The sequence below is a fragment of the Podarcis gaigeae genome, assembly GCF_964106915.1.
Source record: "Podarcis gaigeae genome assembly, chromosome: 2".
Lineage (NCBI taxonomy): Eukaryota > Metazoa > Chordata > Lepidosauria > Squamata > Lacertidae > Podarcis > Podarcis gaigeae.
This window is the reverse complement of record NC_139679.1, coordinates 1,334,679-1,351,811: the sequence shown is the minus strand read 5'-3', so window position 1 is coordinate 1,351,811 and position 17,133 is coordinate 1,334,679. Positions and strand designations below refer to the sequence as shown.

The 17,133-nt window shown below is 46.6% G+C and overlaps 1 protein-coding gene across 2 annotated transcripts in view; it reads right to left on the bottom strand.

The window, feature by feature from the left end:
• Positions 1–17,133, bottom strand: part of LOC310840067 (uncharacterized protein) — a 437,006-nt gene that overhangs the window by 25,000 nt on the left and 394,873 nt on the right. The window lies entirely within an intron of this gene.

Sequence of the window (17,133 nt, the reverse complement as noted above, 5' to 3'; positions counted from 1 at the left end):
AGTGGCAAGGGATAATGGGAGTTGTACTCCAGGTACATCTTCTGGAGGACCCACAGGTTGCCCGTCTGTTCTATAGCAGCATGAGCAGCGATGGGCAAAATGATTCCATCACAGTTTGTCATTTGCTCAGTGAGGTACAAATCTAGCATTTATAAATTCATTTGGAAATTCTGTTACTCAGGTAGCTCCATCAGTAGAGTAAAGGTAAAGGGACCCCTGACCATTAGGTCCAGTCATGACCGACTCTGGGGTTGCGGCGCTCATCTTGCTTTATTGGCCAAGGGAGCTGGCGTACAGCTTCCGGGTCATGTGGCCAGCAGGACTAAGCCACTTCTGGCGAACCAGAGCAGTGCACAGAATCAATAGAGTAGGAGACTCTTAATCTCAAGGTCGTGGGTTTGAGCCCCACATTGGCAAAAGATTCCTGCATTGCAAGGAGTTGGACTAGATGGCTCTCGTGGCCCCTTTCAAGTCTACAGTTTTTTATTCTGTGATTCTTCAAGGGGTCGTTTTGAACAAATGAGCCCCAGTAGCCCATGCGAGAACTTCCATTAGCACAATGGGGCTTTCCCTGCTTTCTTCTCCCTGCCCTCCTACCCCAATTGGCTCTGGGGAAGAGTCAGGAGAGGGAGAGAAAAGGGGGAACTAGTCCATCTGGCAAGCTGAAGTGCTTGCACTGATAGAATGGTTCCCAAGATTTCAAACTAGGTTTCAGTTTATAGGAAGATATAGTCCAAGCGCTCAGTATGCAAGGCAGCCATCTCCTCCTCACCCCTTACTCAATACCATTTCCAGAGACATTTCTAGTCCTGATCGGAAAGTGTGTGGCCTTTCCTACCCCTGACAGATGCCTTTACCTCTAAGGAAGTTGGGGGGGGGGGAATGATTTTAAATCCCTCACACCTCTGCATATTGCTGTAACTTTACTAAACTTTATTAAAAACAGGAGCAGAACATCAAATTAATTCATAAACGACCTCAGTTTGATTGTGAAAATGTGACTGTTTGTTGGAATGAAGTCAGGATGTGATATATTCAATAATTATGAATCTGCTGGATTTCACTAACCAATTGACCAATTGTAAGTTGCAGCAGCATCACTTGTTTTGAATGAGTGCAGTAAACGATGCCTTTATTCTGCTAATGCAAGGATTTAAGTTTGTGCAATGAAACTTCCCCCCACGCATCCCATGGCCTCCCTAAATCTGGTCCAGAGGTTGAGGGAAGCCTAAGAACATATTTGGAGGAAGTGGGAGGAGACAAAGGAATGTTCCATTGTGCAAGAGTAAATCCTTTCACTAACGGAACAAGAGAGTTAGGGCTACTTGGGACGCAAGCCTCCATTTTGTAAAGTAGCCCCTTGGAAGAGAAGTTACATGTGGGTGATATCTGCTGTAGTCTCCTAATGAACTCTGATTAGTAATTAATTTCTCACACACAGCATAGCTGGCTTTTAAAGGAAATCAGAAAGCTGCATGGAGGGTAGGTCTATCTATGGTTTTTGGCAATGGTGGATTAAAAAGAGCCTCTGTGTTCAGAGATAGTGTACCACTGAATGCAGAGGCTCCATCTTCCAAAGAATATTGAGGGAGCCTGATGCGACATCCAGACGTTGCTCTGCACCCAGCTTTGTATTCAGCCTGAACGGGGGGGGGGGCTCAAAAAGAGATGGAGGGGCCCAAAGAGCCTTGGCCAATGGCTGGATGCCAGTTCAATGGGAATGGTGGTGGGTGCTTTTCTACCCCGCTTGTGGACTTCCCAGAAGCTTCTGATTGGCAGATCTGGGAAACAGGAGGCTGGGCTTCAAAGGACCAAAAGTTCTTCCTGCATTTAGAAGAGAGAGGCAGGCAGGCAGGCACAGCTAAACCTCAAGCCTGCATGGAAACCTGAGACAGGCTTTGATCTGAACATACAACTTTGATGGCCTCTTGGTGTTCTCTGCACATGCTCAGAGGAGCTCATTGTTAACTCTCTATTCTGCCACTTAAAAAGAACCCTGCCTCAGCTTAAACTCTGTCTCAAATTGCTATGGGGAGAAGGCACAACTGAACACGCATCCAAAAATCATCCATTCGTTTTTTTAAAAAAGGAAGCTAAGTGTGATGCATTCATCACGAGGAGGTTGAGAACAATTTTCCCAGCTGACAGTGATGCGGTGGAACACCTCCTCCCTGTTTCATGCTTCTGTTGCACTCGAGTGCCACAGCGCGCTGAGTGGGGGTAAATATTTCATGTTCCTTCGTAAATATTACTCTAAAATTAGCCTGAAGTGTGAAAACTAATAGGAAGAGAGGAGGCGGTTTTTGCTGGCATGCCTGGCTGAGAGACAAATTACAAAGTGTGTTAACATTTGTTTAAGAACATAACATGGACTGATTAGATGAGACGAAGAGCCTATTCAGTCCAGGAGGAGGGCATCCGTGGCCCTCCAGAATTTGCTGGACTACAGCTCCCATCATCCCTGACCGCTGGCCACACTGCCTGGGTCTGATGGGAGCTGAAGTCCAGCAGCCACAGGAATGGATCATAGCTCAAAAGTACAGCATCTGATTTGCATGCAGAAGGTCCCAGGTGTGATTCCTACATCTTCAAAGCTGCCTCTGGCAGCTAAGAAAGGCCTGGAGGGAACAGTCAGCCCTTTCTGTTTCCCCCCAGCACTTGATAGTTGGAGATATACAGCCTCTGAACATGGAAGCTCTATTTAGCTATTATGGCTAACAGTGATCAATAGACTTGTCCTTCATGTTAATGTACCTAATTCTTTTCAAAAGGTATGTAAGCTGGGGGCTATCATCATATCTTGTAGTGCTGACTTCCATCAGTGATGGTAGGGGTGGCAGGTGTATAGGGTGTTAAGGGAGGGGCAATGCCTCTGGTGGGGGGCACGTTGTGCTCCTTCTGCAGCAGTTTGTCCAGCTTTGGTCCCCACTCTACACTCAGCTCTCACCTGTGGCTGCTAGAAGCTGTCAGCATGGGACAGCAGCCACACCCCAGAATATGGCTTTGGGTAGCCAATGCATCTCAAACCCTTTTCCTGAATGTGAAGACAGGCTCCATCAGGTTGAGCGGACAAGACCAAGAGTCAAGAAGGCAGTTTCTGCACCTGCTGTAGAGGGAAAGGAGGGGCAGATGGAGTTCATCAACCCGGGGAGGCAGCCCATCTAGGAGAAAGAAAACTGTGATAAAGGTTTTTGGAGTAAACCCTGCATACCCACTGCCTTGTGGGATATCTTTAGGAGAAGAAAGGGCTCAGGAGTAAACCCTACACAAATCGGGAGTGCCTAAGGCAGCTGGATAGCACCTCCTGCACCCCAGCTGGTGCCAAACATTTTGCTCTGCTTTCCTTTGGACCACATCAGGGAGGCTGGGAAGGGGGGTATTGTGAGCTGGGCATCCAAGGACCTCCAGACACACCTCCCAGGCTTGTGCCCCAGGGAGGTCACTTTGGTGCTGCAAAGAGAGCAAAAAGAATCCTGGAGGCAGCAGTTGTGAGTTTCCAGTCTCTTCAGCTACAGCCGGTGTTGTGATTCTCTAGTAGTTTGACTCCCCCCCCCCCCCGAGGCAAGCTCCATTGCCTTTTGAAACAGATGGATGCCAACAATAGATACTACAGTGGTGGTGATTTGTGGTGGTGGTGGTTTTTCTTTGGTTTCTGCATTAAATTTGTATGCCACCAAACAGTGCTCACGACCGTTATCAATTATACAAATGCAAGAAACACCCTCTTCCAACTTGTGATTCCCAGAAACTAGTATATAGAGACCCACCACCTCCAACAGTAGAGGTAGAGAAGAGCCACATCGCTAGCAGCCATTGTTAGTCTTATTCTGCTTGAATTTGGCTTTCAAAGCCATCCAAGTTGGTGGCCATCACTTTCTCCTCTTGGAACACATTCCATAGTTTAGCTGTGCCCTGTGTGGAGAAGTGCCTTCTCTTGTCTGCCCTGACACTTCCATCATCCAGCTTTATTGGACTGCCCTGAATTCTACTGTTACAATGGGGGGGGGGGAGCGGGACACTCTCACTCCAGTTTCCCTCTTACAGGATGTGACCCACCGAGCTGTTGGCTATCCCCTGAGCCATGCTTGGCGGTCCATTTGCAGCTGGGGGAGCTCAGTCAACCTGGAAACTGGGGTCTACTCAAGTTCCCAGTAGGCTCTGCCAATGCATGGCTGGTCTGGGTTCAGCAGGATGCCTGTGAAGTTGCTCAGGCCTGCTGTAATGCCTTGAAACTGAAGAGCGAGCAAAAGACAATCTTCACGAGACTGAGCCCTGCCAAATCTCCATGCAGTGCACGTGCCTGGCTGGTAGATGTGGGTGGATTGTGTTGAATTATAGATCTTGTAGGATTTACATCTTTAATTTCCCAAGGGTTCAGATCGTGGCCCACCCAGCAACCTCATTCATTGCCCTATCTTTTTTTTTAAGGGGGTGTGTGTTCCATACGCCTTTTCCTTCACTGCCTCCCCCACCCCCGTCCACCTGCATTGGTTCAGCTCTATTGCCCAACAGCTTAGCTATCTATCATCCTGTCGGCAGTGTTTACCTCAGCAATTGCTGCCTTCTTTCCCAGGCAGATGTTGGGAGGCTTCCCATGCGGGTGTCTGCTTGGTCGGGGTTTTGATAAACATATATTTAACCTGTCAGCCTGCAGCTCATCCATTTCTATCTCAAGCTCTTCTCCTTTGGATTTAAAAAGCCAGGACGAGGAAAGCTAGTTTTGCCTTTGTCTGCTTCGGAAGATGATATAGGGGCTGGTTAGGGCTGGTTCCAATAGGCCATTATCTGCTGGAAATTCCTCCCGTCTTCTTATTACATGATACATGGTTTGTTTTCAATTTATTTATTATTTCCTCTGATTTATGTCCTGCTCCAACCCTAAGGCTCAAAGCAACTTAAATTTACTTTCTCACACACCTATCAAAAAAAGGAGGTGGGAATGAGAAGAAGTAGAATTTCCCCAAATAGTTCATGAGGGCCCAAGACAAACACTAAAGTGTCCTGTGGTGGTGATTTTGATATCTGCTGTTGAGGGGAGACCCAAGTGACTCCTTTCATATTGTGATGGGAACCTTTGGAACCCCCCAGCCTGAATTCATGAGTCATGAATTCAGCAGGGAATCAGGTCAGACTTGTGTTAATGGAGGGGGGGGAATGGGAGGAGGGGACTGAAATAGATGGAGAGATGAATGACGGGGAAGCTCAGAGAGGGAGAGAGATGATTGTGGAGGAGAGGGAGAGGGAGGGAGGGAGAGAGGGAGGGAGGGACTCCTCCAAACTCCATCCATTTTTGGTTCTGATTTGATCCTCCATTGGATTTGGCTCAGCCCACAATCAGAAGGGCTGGGGAACGACAACCCTGCTTCCCCATAACAGGCACCCCTTGTGGGCCAACAGTTTATGTTTGCAGGTTGTGCAGCCAGCTAATTCTGGCCCGGGGCTGCTGTTGGGCCATCCCCTCCACACCCAGTCCAGGACCCAGGAGATGACCCTATCTTTCGTGGAATGGTGCGCAACTTCTTGTGCCTGCATGGGGCGGTTGGGAAGCAGCTCCAGGCTCATAACCTCTTGCGTGGGTGCTGGGTCAGGGCCTGTTTCTGGTAGTGGTAGCCTGCTGAGGGAGTCCGCGTGGCCCATCGCCTTCCCTGGGCAGTAGATCAGTGCGTACTGGTAGTCAGCAAGGAAAATTGACCACCTGAGGATGTGGGGAGACACTTGGGGGGTCTGCTTCTCAGGGGTAAACAGACTGAGCAACAGCTTGTGGTCAGTCACCACGGTAAAGAGCTGCCCGTACAAGAAATTGTGGGGTTTTTTTACTCCCTTCATGATTGCCAGACCCTCCTTGTCGATTTGAGAGTAGTTCCGCTCGGCTGCGGTGAGCGTCTAGGAAAAATATGCCACCGGCACCTCTCTTCCGTCCAGGAGTTGGTGTCCCAGGACAGCGCTGATGCCGTAGAGCAATGCGTCGCATGCTAGCACCACTGGCAGCCACTCGTCGAAGTGTGCCAAGACCGAGTTCGAGACAAGCAAGTCCTTGACTGCCTGGAATGCAGCCTCCTAGTGCTGGCCCCACACCCAAGGGGCCCACTTGTCTAGGAGTCTGTGTAGGGGCTCCATTTCCACCGCCTTATGGGGAAGGAAGGTGTGGTAAAAGTTCAATAGTCCCAAGAAGGCCTGAAGTTCAGTCTTGCCCTTGGGCGCTGGGGCATCACAAATGGCCCGGCCCGTACCTTGTCACCGGTCAGGTGGACCCCTTCTGCATCCACCGTAAATCCCAGAAAGTCCAACTGAGGCACTCAGAGTAGACACTTTTCCCGCTTCACCTTGAGGCCCGCCATCTGGAAACGGTGCAGGACAGTGCGGAACCAGTTCCTGAAATCCTCTGGCAGCTTAGTGTGGTAAAACTTTAACTCATTTTTCAGTCAATACTGTCTGATAAATCCTGCTGGGTGGTGTGTTAGGGGCCTTAAAGGACTGTACAAGTTGGGATCAGGGGGAAACAAAATGAGATTTGTTTATCCAGAGTGTTTCTTTTTATGCAAATGCACCATCAGTTCCTGGGGCTAGAGCCCTGTGGAGCATGTGCTTTCACCAACATCATCACCATTTTTTATTTATATGCTGCCTTTCCACAGTTAAAAAAACAATGCTCAAGGCGGCTTACAGCATAACAAGATTTACATAATTACAAAAGTCATAAATAAACCACATTAAAAAAATACACAACCAAATGGGAAACAATTTCCACATAAATCAAAATCTAAAACACAGTTAATATCACAGTTTAAAATGACATAGGTAAAAAATAACAGCAATTTAAACAAACAACAAAACAAAACGGAGCCCTTTCTGCCCAGCAGCCGCAGCGGCAGCAGTCCTTTATAGAGCCCATCAGGCTCCACCCTGGGCCAGGTGGTGAGTGGCAGGACTGGGGCCCTCAGGCGCTGAGCAAATTGGCTATGTGCATGCGCTATATGTGGCAGCATTCCCAAATGCTTTCATGGTCCTTGAAGGCAATGGGGTACATTGCTTAAGTCACCCTGGAGACAAGAACATGGAATGGGCAAACTAAATCACTGGAGCAGGGGAATCAAGGGCATATCATAGCCTGCGGCTGAGCAAAGATTTCAAACCAAGGACCAAGGCTGGCCCTATCACAAGCCGAGTGGCATCGCAGACACAGAGGGGTGGAGCGGGAGCACGACTGTGAGTGCCACGTGTCCTGCCCTGCACCTCCTAACGTATCCTGCTGACCTCAGGTGCAGTGAAGGAGGCTGCCCCATTGTTAGTGTCAAAGCAGGTTCAACTTCCAGCCCAGCTGACTTTTGTTTTTGTTTTTTTAAATAATATTTATTAAGAGTTTAAAAATTACAAAAAGAAGAAGAAAAAAAGAAAATTAAACAAAGCAAAACAATACAATACAATACATAAAAAACAAAAAACACCACTTATCTTAACAAAACAAAAACAAAAAACAGAAATAGTGAAAAACACATCCAATATTTCCATATCTGATCTTTCATTTACTTGTTTCAACGACCTCCTCACACCTCCCTTTTTGTGTTCTAGTTCAGTTAACTATTTCAGCAAATGCTTTCCATCTTTCTCAATTTTTGTCCTATAATTTATCTTAAATTATAACCTTACTTTTTTCCCCTTTGGCCCATTAACAATCTATCTTTACTTAATTCTTTATAACATTTCTGCTAAAGCCATATAACTTCATTCCAGCATCCTTCTAACATTCATTAATTTTACAGTGTTTCTGTAGATAGTCTTTAAATTTCTTCCAATCTTCTTCCATCGACTCTTCTCCCTGGTCTCGGATTCTGCCAGTCATTTCCACTAGTTCCATGTAGTCCATCACCTTCATCTGCCATTCTTCCCTGGTGGGTCTTCCAGTACTTTGCAATAAGTATTCTTGCTGCTGTTGTAGCATACATAAAGAAAGTTCTATCCTTCTTTGGCACTAATTGGCCGACCATGCCCAGGAGAAAGGCCTCTGGTTTCTTCAGGAAGGTATATTTAAATACCTTTTTCATTTCATTATAAATCATCTCCCAGAATGTCTTAATCCTTGGGCATGTCCACTAAAGGTGAAAGAATGTACCTTCAATCTCATTACATTTCCAACATTTATTATCGGGCAAATGATAGATTTTTGCAAGCTTGACTGGTGTCATGTACCACCTGTAGATCATTTTCATTAAAATCTCTCTTAAGGCATTACATGCCGTAAACTTCATTCACGGCTGACTTTTGTGCATGGAATGGGGAAGGGTGCTCTCTCATCCTTCACCTCAGGCAGCAAATGCTGTAGGGCCAATGCCCCCAATGTCCAGGAGAGTTAAGACAGAGATAGCCCAGCAAAGCCATGGGCAATGGGCTAAAAACCATCACAAGATCCCACCCTGCCTTATACTCCAGCTGTTTGAACAGGATCTGCTGCCTGAGTTGCAAGATGAGTAGGTGGTTGCAGGGGTGGAGGAGACGGGGGAGGAGGAGAAAGCTTCAAGACTGCAATCAATCAATCCCATCCTTTCTCCAAAAGCCATAAAGTTTAGGCACATGAGGATAAATGGAACTGGCATTTGCAAGATGAAAGCACATCCTTCATATGCCATTCATAGGGCAGGCAGAGGGAGTTTACCATAAAGAATCTATATGTAAAGTATGGTTTTGAAGTGGAGAGAGACGAGGACAGACTTCTGCCCCCCCTCCTTCCTTGAGGTGGGGGCCTTACATTTGGCTCTGTTATTCTCCAGATATGGGCTGTGATTGATCCCTAGGACTCCAAAGAAGAATGGGAGACAGACAGAGATGTGGGTGAATCCATCAATTTTGGATCCTCTTACTTTCTCATTTCCCCCCAGTCTTAAGATCTCTAAATTTCCACATCCATTTACATTTTTATTTAAGACCTCATGAAAATACATCAGCACTTTTGTGTAAATTCCTCCTCACATGCACATTTTTGTATGCAATTTTATCAATGCATTTTTCTATGTTATTTTCACAAAAAGTACATTTCTATCCACCCTCTATCCTAGCATAGAAGTTTTGTAGACATTACTAGGCTGGAGAACTGTGCTGCAAAATTCAGAGAAGTGTAAATTTTGAATTTTATCTTGGTTTCTGTATTGTTTCAGAAAGTGTAGGTTAAGTGGGTTTGTCCCCTGGATGATTAGCGCAGCACCAACCCAGGCTCCAGTGCCAGTGAGGTGGGGCTGCAGTGGCTCACCAGAGTTCTTTCTCCCTCTCTGGGAAACGAAGTGAGACTAGAGTGCCTTCATCTGATGTTGGGACTTAAGAGACAGACTAGGAATGCTGTTGGGTGTACTTCCCATCCAGCTGCTCAACAGCCTCCCTGATTAAACTGGCTGCGGTAGTCTTAAGTACAGTGCTGAAGGAATCTTTGACAATAATTCTGGGTGACTTCAACATCCATGGTGAGCCCACTATTGTACCACACGGGATTTCATGGCCTCCCTGGTAACCATGGGCTGTTTCAGGTTGTCATCTGCCTGGAGCACAGACTAGGACATACCCTTGATTTGGTCTTCATTTCACGCGTGGGCAGGAGTGATCTGGAAATTGGGGGGGGGGGGCTCTGTTGTGATGATCAAACCACTCGTTGGTCAAGTTTGAACTCACAGCGGCCATCGCCCTCTGCAAGGATGGGGGACTGATTAATAAAATTGCCCCTCAGAGACTTATGGATCCTAATGGATTCTTCAAAACTCTGAGTGACATTCCAGTGGGCAGAAGTGTTGATCCTTTTAAGGCTCTTGTCTTACTGTGGAATGCTTAGATGTGAAGAGCTATTGGCATGGTTACTTCTGAGTGCCCTCTCTGCAGCTATGGAACCCACAATGTCCCTTGGTTTCTAGAGAGCTATGTGTGAAACAGGAGGGAGGACAGCACCAGTGGAATAGAACTTGCTCTGAGGCCAACCAAATATTAGCTAGAGTGTATAATCACAACCACCATGAGACAATAAGGGCAGCAAAGAATCTGGTCTCATCTGTTGGTGGGGACAGCCATCCTATGATCATTCAGCCCATCATTTTGAGGATAAAGTCACTCGACTCTGCAGTGATTTAGATGTTACCTTTGTGGCTACAGTTCTAGCTGACGTGTCTATTGCTACGTCTTCTCCAACTTTGTGGGATCCATTTCAGATTATGAGGCCTGCCAATGCAGACAGGATGCTTGCAGGGATGCATCTTGCCACATGCCCTCTTGATCCCTGCCCACCATGGCTGGTGAAATTGGGCTGGGGAGAGTTGATTGGATGGGTACAGGGAGAGGTCAATGCTTCCTTGCATGAAAGGGCCATGTCTGTTGCCTTAAAACAAGCGGTAGTATGACCACTATTGAAAAAGCCAGCCCAATGGACCCAGCAACTATCATCTGGTTGCACATCCTTCCTTCCTGGGGAAAGTTATTGAAGGGGCTGTGACAAAACAACTGAAGACATTCTTGGATGGGACTGATCCTCTAGAGTTTTGCCAATCTAGGATCTAGCCTGCGTGCTGCTTGCTGCCTGCTGCCCAGGAGGACCCCCCTGAGTGAGTGCCTGAGGGCCCTGCTCTTGCCACTTACCACCTGGCCTGGGGCGGGGCCTGACAGGCCTCACTAGGACAGTTGTTACTGCCGGAGGGGCACAGAGTGTTTTTAAAATGTTTTTAAAAATTTCTTTTGGGTTTTTGTATGTGGGGGGTGGGGGTGGGATGGATGTTTGGTTGGGCTTGGGGAATTATTTTTTTATTTTGATGTTTTTGTAATTTTTACATTTTTTGTTTGTACTGTTTTATTGGTTTTGTTTGTTTGTTTAAGGTGTTATTTTGTTCTTAGGGGGAGGGGTCAGGGCTGCCGGGGAGTGGGCCCCAGCCCACAAAATGGCTGGGGCATGTTCCACAGGGGGGGATGCACTGGGACAACCGATCTCAGTGTTCACAGGTAGGAGGAGGAGTTACGCTAAGACCAGACCATGTCATTACAGAGGGGGCAGGTTTAGTCGTTGTCTGAGGACTATTCCTGCCTCCGGGTCTGGTCCTGACCGGATGGATACTAGAATCAGCAAGGGATACCCACATGACCTGAAGGTGCTGCTGTGCAATGCCAGGTCAATGATTCATAAGACCACCGCCATCCATGACTTGATCATGGATGGAGGACTTGACCTGGCATGTGTAACAGAGACTTGGTTGGATGAAGCAGATGGGCCTGTCCTTGCCGCTGCTTGTCCACCAGGTTTCTCTTACGCACAGCAACCCAGGTCATGTGGGCGGGGAGGGGGGGTTGCAGTGATTTTTAGGAAGTCATTAGTTTGCACCAGGCGTCCTATTAGGAAGACCCAGTTTTCCGAGTGCATGTTCTGGAAGTTGGGCAATAGGGGCAGTACAGGATTCCTTTTGGTGTACCGACCTCCCCGCTGCACCAAGGATTCCCTGCCCGAGCTGCTTCAGGTTGTGGCGGATGTTCTCCTGGAGACACCTAGCTTGGTCGTCCTAGGGGATTTTAACATCCATGCCAACATGACCTTACAAGGGGCCGCTCGGGACTTCGTGGAAAGCATGGCCTCCATGGGGCTGTCCCTGAATAAGTCTGGCCCAACCCATAGCCGCGGACATGCCTTGGACCTGGTGTTTACCTCTATGGATGTTGGTGATCTGACACTAAGTAAAAGCGAAACGAAAGAAGTGCCATGGTCAGATCACTTCCTGGTGCAACTGGACTTCTCTGCGACCCATCCCCTCTGCAGGGAGGTGGGACCAATTCGGATGGTTCGTCCCCACCACTTAATGGATCCAAATGGTTTCCAGAGAGTGGTAGGGGATGCTTTATCCCATGCTGATGGCCTTTCAGCTGATTCCCTGGTGGCCCGCTGGAATGTGGAGTTAACCAGGACTATTGACTGTTTGGCTCCGAAGCGCCCTCTCCGATTGCATGGAGCCCGGACAGGGCAGCTGTTTACCAGCTCCATCTGGTACGTAGGTTGAGACCCTATCTGCCTGCGGACTGTCTTGCCAGAGTGGTGCATGCTCTGGTTATCTCCCACTTGGACTACTGCAATGCACTCTACATGGGGCTACCTTTGAAGGTGACTCGGAAACTACAACTAATCCAGAATGCGGCAGCTAGACTGGTGACTGGGAGCAGCCGCCGAGCAGCCGCACTCTATCTGAAGGAGCAGGTAAGCATTCTGGGGCCAAGCTTTCATGTGCATGCACACTTCTTCAGATACACACAAAAGCTTATATCCTGAACAAACTTAGTTGGTATCTGAGGTGCTACTGGACAATTCATTCATTCATTCATTCATTCATTCATTCATTCATTCATTCATTCATTTCAAATGCGTCAGACTAACACGGCTACCTGCCTGAGTCTGGGGCTATTCCTTCATCCATCTCTGTCACTAGAGTCCCAAATGTCCTTGGATCAGGAGTGCTTTTTATTTGCTCCTGCTTGAATGCTAGTTGTGACCATTCCTGGACTGTGACAACCTGACCACAGTGGTTCATGCATTGGTAACCTCAACACTCAATTATTGTAATGCATTTTTTGTGGGGCTGCCATTGTATCTGGTCTGTAAGCTATAGCTAAGAGTAGAATGCAACAGCCAGACTGCTCCCAGGAGCAGATTTCTGCACTTTAGTTAAGCATGCTATTTAAGAAAGTTTGTTTTAAAAAATATTTACAGAAACATATTTTTATTGTTTTTAATTATTTTATTTAGATAGCTACTTGCTCATAATCTGTGAAATATGATTCTAGATGGATTGCAGCTTAGGACTGCAATACCTCCAGGACTGCCTCTTTCCCAGGCATAGGCAAGCTCGGCCCTCCAGATGTTTTGAGACTACAACTCCCATCATCCCTAGCTAACAGGACCAGTGGTCAGGGATGATAGGCATTGTAGTACAAAAACATCTGGAGGGCCTAGTTAGCCTATGCCTGCTCTTTCCATATGAACCTACCTAGACCCTGAGATCATCTTCTGAGGCCCTTCTTTGTGTGCCTCCTCCACAAGAGGTCCTTCATTATACACCTATAATGTGTAGACCTCTTTCACCAGGCCTTTGGCTGACTGACACCCAGTGTGTTGTGGAAGGGGGAATTATTGGGTTTTCTTTATTTTTTATTATGCATTTTCTTTTTTATATTGTTATTTTATGTTGTGAAATGCCCTGAGATTGACTAGTATAGAGCAGTATACAAATTTATTAATCAATCATTAAAAATAAAATACACCACTTAGCAGCACTTGGACAACCACAAGACCATCTTCAAGGGTAAGCCCACTTAGAGCACATCATATTAGTCAAAAGTTGAGGTTACCAGAGCCTGAGCCACTGTGGTGAGGCTATCCCAGTCCAGGAATGGTCATAGCTGAGGTACCATCCATAAATGGAAACAGGCACTCCTCACCACTGATGCCACCTGAACCACATGACAAAAATGACTCCAGGAATAACTTTACTTGCTCCTTCAGGGGAAGTGAGACTCCACCTAGAACAGGATGTCTCCTGAATTTCCAGACATGAAAACCACCAACCAACAGTGCCTTTCTCTTTAGTTTGTTGGCCCTTATCCAGCCCATACCACCTCTAGGAACTGTTCCCACACCTGTAAAGATTCACCTACACCATCTCTTAGTGCATTACAATATAGGTAAACATGGAGAGAGAGACAGTTCAAAATAAATAAAGATCTGTGTAACATCTCATACACAAATGAAGATGGATCTTCTTGATAATTAATCTTGAAGGTGGTTTTCTAGGGTTTATGCTGAAATATGCCTGAGAATTTTATTTTTCATTTGGTGGCATCAGTGCAGCTTTGTGGTATGTGGCCCAGAGGCTTGAAAGCATCTCCAAAGGGATTTAGAGCCTTTGGATTTTGTGAAGTGTTTCTCTGCAGGGTGAAGATTCACATTCTAATGATGTCTCCATTTGGAGACCTCTGTACATGTAGAGTTCTGGATTTAAAAAGTGTCAGAACAGCACAAAAATAGAAACTAGTAAAAAGAGTAAGAGACATGCCAAGGGGTGAAGGAAAACATGAGAGGAAGAGAAGAAAAGGGGGGTGGAGACTGAATGTCTTACTCTCAACAAAGGGGACCAAAATCAAAACTCTGGGGCCTCAATCAGAGAAATGGTTTGTTGCGTAGAAAACAGGCTGCTCGGTTATGCAAAGTGTAGGGATGATGTTCTTTATACACAGGTGGGGAGACTGTGGCCCTGCAGATGTTGCTGGACTACAGCTCCCATTGTCTTTTCCCATTGGCCATAGCTGAAAATGATGGGAAATGGAGTCCAACAACTTCTGGAGAGCCACAGGTTCCCTATTCCTGCTCTACAGGCTTAGGTATACAGTAAGCATTTAAGAGGGGGTTATATTCCAGGCATTGTGCCGAAATCCAAAATCACACATAGTCAGAACACACTGGATGCAATGGTGGGTGGGACTGCCAAAGTAGTTTTTTCCCAGATGCCCACCCACTTTCTGCCCCCTTTTAATTTATTTTTTAATTTTTTTGTCAAGTGCATAAAGCTGAAGTTAAATGTGCGTAACTTGCTTGCCTACTGTAGCTTGATGTCAGGTTCATGTTCTGACAGGTAGGGATGCAAGGCAGCCAGAGCTGCCAGGGTAACAGCTCAGCTGAGACCAATGCTCTGCAGGAGATGAAAAGGCAGTTGGCATGCAGCTGTAGGAAGAAGTCCATGTTTTGCAAGAGAAGCAGCTTTGGGAGAGGGGCTGCTTTTGCTTTTGGAGACTGATGCTGCCTTAAAACTAGCATTGCCCATCTATTTCTCCCATCCCCAAACTGTAACTTTGAAAACAAACTGCTATTGCAAAAGGCACCATCAGCCTCCATTCTTCTCACCCTTCAAGTAAACTTGCCCTTCCGTGGTTGCCCCTAGGACTTCCTCCTGGTTTCCACTCCTATTGCATACACATATGAACTCCTCCAGGTTATGCCTTAGGAAAATCTTGTGCAGTCCATTCCAAATGTGTTTCTCATTAGGCCTTAATTATCACAGTCTACCCTGCACTTAAAAAAAAAGAAAAAAAATCAGAATTCTGTGTCACAGCAACCTGGGTTTCTCTGAAGTGAAAAGCTGGATTCTGCTGCCAGTGCAAAACATGCAGCTTAAGCATGCTTTCTCTGGTTTTGCATATTTTACTTTGCAATGTTTACAGAGTTTCAGAATATATCCCACTCCACCCAAAAGAGCTGTCTGAGGCACAGAAACATCTGAGCTTAGAATTCAGTGGCATTCTGGCTTCTGCAGTTTCAGCAGGCATTCCCCTCATAAGAGCCAGAAATTTGCTCTTTAAAAACAAAAAGGGAACAGCCAAATAATACCACATTCTGTGAGGTTGTCCATACTGTTGCAGCATCACAACATATACCCAGCCCTGTGTGATACTTTGTTGAAGACATACTTACTGTTCCTTGTTACAGATAGGTAGCCGTGTTGGTCTGCCATAGTCAAAACAAAAAAAATTCCTTCCAGTAGCACCTTAAAGACCAACTAAGTCAGTTCTTGGTATGAGCTTTCGTGTGCATGCACACTTCTTCATCTTGGTGAGGTACTGTTCTTTGATATGTCAATGTTTTTTATACAGTGGTACCTCAGGTTAAGAACTTAATTCGTTCTGGAGGTCCATTCTTAACCTGAAACTGTTCTTAACCTGAGGTACCACTTTAGCTAATGGGGCCTCCGGCTGCCACCACGCGATTTCTGTTCTCATCCTGAAGCAAAGTTCTTAACCCCAGGTACTATTTCTGGGTTAGCGGAGTCTGTAACCTGAAGCGTCTGTAACCCGAGGTACCACTTATATATATTTATTGTTATTCATCGCTTTGAGGCTTCAGAAATAAGGTAGGATGTAAATTCAGCTAGAAATAAATTACATGAATCAGTGCCTGATTTATATTGAGCTAAATCCCCCCACACTGACAGGACATTTTGGGGTAGGAACGATAGCTAATGGACCTAAATATAGGAATGTTCATATGTGCATTCTAAGGTAAAGGGTAAAGGGACCCCTGACCATTAGGTCCAGTCGTGGCCGACTCTGGGGTTGCGGTGCTCATCTCGCTATATTGGCCAAGGGAGCTGGTGTACAGCTTCCAGGTCATGTGGCCAGCAGGACTAAGCCGCTTCTGGCGAACCAGAGCAGCGCACGGAAACGCCATTTACCTTACCACTGGAGCGGTACCTATTTATCTACTTGCACTTTGACGTGCTTTCAAACTGCAATGTTGGCAGGAGCAGGGACCGAGCAACGGGAGCTCACCCCCGCGCGGGGATTTGAACCACTGACCTTCTGATCAGCAAGTCCTAGGCTCTGTGGTTTAACCCACGGCACCACCTGCGTCCCTATGTGCATTCTAGAAGTATGCAATTAATGTACCCATCTACACTCTCTACTCTCATCATCCCTGACCACTGGCTGATAGGAATTGTGAACTGAACAACAGGTTCTCCATCTTTGCTTTAGAAGCAATCACACACAGAAAATCGTCCCAAGTGAAGCACTGTTCAAGGCTGCCCAAAATGTTCATGAAAATCAGTGCAGCCTTTCAGTTCAGCCCTACATAGAACCCAGCTCTTCATAACCAATTAGTCACACTGTATAAAGAAGAGCCATGGCTCAGGTGGCAGAGCAACTGCTTTGCTTGCAGAAGGTCCCAGATTCAATCCCTGGCACTTCGAGGGACAGCTGGGAGGGTCCCCTGTCTGAAGCCCTGCAGAGCTGCTGTCAGTCAGTGCAAACAATACAGACCTTGATGGACCAGTGGTCTCACTTTGGCAGCTTCCTATGTTCCTGCGTGGAAGTCTCTGCTTTAATAAATCTGCTAGTCTTAAAGGTTCTGCAAGTTGGTGCAATTTGTTTGCTGTAGCTGAATACTATGGCTACACTTCTAAGAAATGCACAGTGATGGAGCTATATAAATTAACAAAGTGATCTTCTTAGGGGAGTGGCCATAGCTTAGTAATAGAGCATCTGCTTTGTGTGCAGAAGGTCTCTGGTTCAATCCCCAGGGTGGTCTGGGAGAAACCACTATCTGAAACCCTGGGGAGCCATTGCCCCTGCCCCCTATGTAAGCAA